Source organism: Panicum hallii, chromosome 9, assembly GCF_002211085.1.
Source record: "Panicum hallii strain FIL2 chromosome 9, PHallii_v3.1, whole genome shotgun sequence".
NCBI classification, from domain to species: domain Eukaryota; kingdom Viridiplantae; phylum Streptophyta; class Magnoliopsida; order Poales; family Poaceae; genus Panicum; species Panicum hallii.
This window is the reverse complement of record NC_038050.1, coordinates 44,051,086-44,052,689: the sequence shown is the minus strand read 5'-3', so window position 1 is coordinate 44,052,689 and position 1,604 is coordinate 44,051,086. Positions and strand designations below refer to the sequence as shown.

The window sequence follows — 1,604 nt, the reverse complement described above, 5'->3', positions numbered from 1 at the left end:
GCGCGAGCAGGCGAGCAGGTGAGCAACGCGAGCGCGGCTGGCGATGGGAGCCAGCGCAGGCGTGGAGCGGGCTCGGGCACGCGGGCCGTGGCAGAGCGGAAGTGAGCGGGCGCGGCTCCTGGCGCAGCGCGCAGCTGCGTGAGCGAGCGGTGCAGGGCACGGAAGCTGGTGGTGGCTCGGATGGCTCGACGCAGGAGGCTGGCGCGCTGGGGCGTTGCATCAGGTGACGGCGCGGGGACCAGCAGGCATGGTTGATGGCGGCGCAGGAGTGTGAACGCGCGAGCGGCTAGCAGTGCAGGCACGCGGCGCAGACGCAGGCGGAGCTGCGGCCGTAGCGTGGCAGCGTGTGAGCAGAAGAAGGGTGGCCGCAGCAGGTGTGGTGCGGGCCAAGGGCGCACACGGTTCGGGCGTGCGCGGGAATGATTCGGCAAGGCCGGAGCAAGCGCGGGTCCGATAATAGGAGAAGAGGAGTAACTGTGCGGGGCAACGACGTGCAGCGCGACGATGTGCAGGGCGACGACGTGCGGCGCATGGCGAGGTCCCCGTTGGGTGAGCTCAGACCGCGACCGAGTTGATGTGCAGGAAGGTCGCGCGCGGTGCGGGAGGAGCTGCAGTGCGGCGGCTGCGAACGGATTCGCACGGGAGCAACGGGGCCACGCGTGGAGAACGTCGGAAGCCGTCAAAGTGAAGGCAGCGGACGAGGTCAGGCGGCACTGCGAGTTGCTCGTGGAGGATATGGAGATGGCCCTGGTGCGAACGGGCTTTGGTTTGCGCGGAGACAGAGGGGGATGAATGAGTCATGACGCAGGACTGACGGCTGGCTCGATTCATCTCCGCAGGCATATGCGCGGGCAAGGCAACAGGCTACGCGCGAGCAGGTTGAGGGCCAAGGATGCGGAAGCAAAAGAAGGCTTAGCTCGTGAGCAGTAGGACCCTGGAGGTTCGCGGAAAAGTCGGTATAGGGAACCCGTTTGGCTCCATCGTCTTACTCCATGATCCACGACATCCAACAGTTCGTATCCCTCGTGGCTCGCTCAACCGCTATCACCACGAGTCACCACGAAAACTACTCCTTCGGCCATCTTCCACCCACGGCAACCCTTCCCGGCAAACTTCTTCGTCACCCACGGAACCTCGTCACCGTCGAGCACTTCTCATCGTCGATCCTGTTCACCGCGGAAATTCACTTTCCGCCAGTTCTCTTCCACAACCAAGTCTACCTCAAGGTTTGCCCTGACCCACTGAATCTTCCTAGCACCGGCAAACCCCTTTGCCGGAACATCGTCGCTTTCTTTCTATTCTTTGTTTCCCTGACCAGGGACTTAATTGCTTCGATTTAGAAAGTTCCAGGGTGTTTTCCAGAGCCTTCTTTATTTCAAATCAATGAACTTCTACATTTTATAGATTTTCGTAAGGAGTTCATAAAAATACAAAATCAGTTTTGTTTGAAACCCTAGGTTTAAATCTACAAGTTTTATATGAGGGAAAGTCTTTGAATTGTGATCTAGGTTGAATACTAAGAAATGAATGCTTTATTTGTACCTTGAGTTGTATGCATGTGTTGTAGCTAAAGGGGTAATCATAGGATATATGTCTTAGGCAGA

At 58.2% G+C, this 1,604-nt stretch overlaps 1 long non-coding RNA gene across 1 annotated transcript; it reads left to right on the top strand.

Moving 5' to 3' along the window:
- The first annotated feature begins 249 nt into the window (after positions 1 to 249).
- LOC112876894 lies at positions 250 to 901 on the top strand. The gene is made up of 2 exons (XR_003225389.1): positions 250 to 750; positions 840 to 901. It is a non-coding gene; the product is annotated as an uncharacterized LOC112876894 (long non-coding RNA).
- The last annotated feature ends 703 nt before the right edge of the window (positions 902 to 1,604 follow it).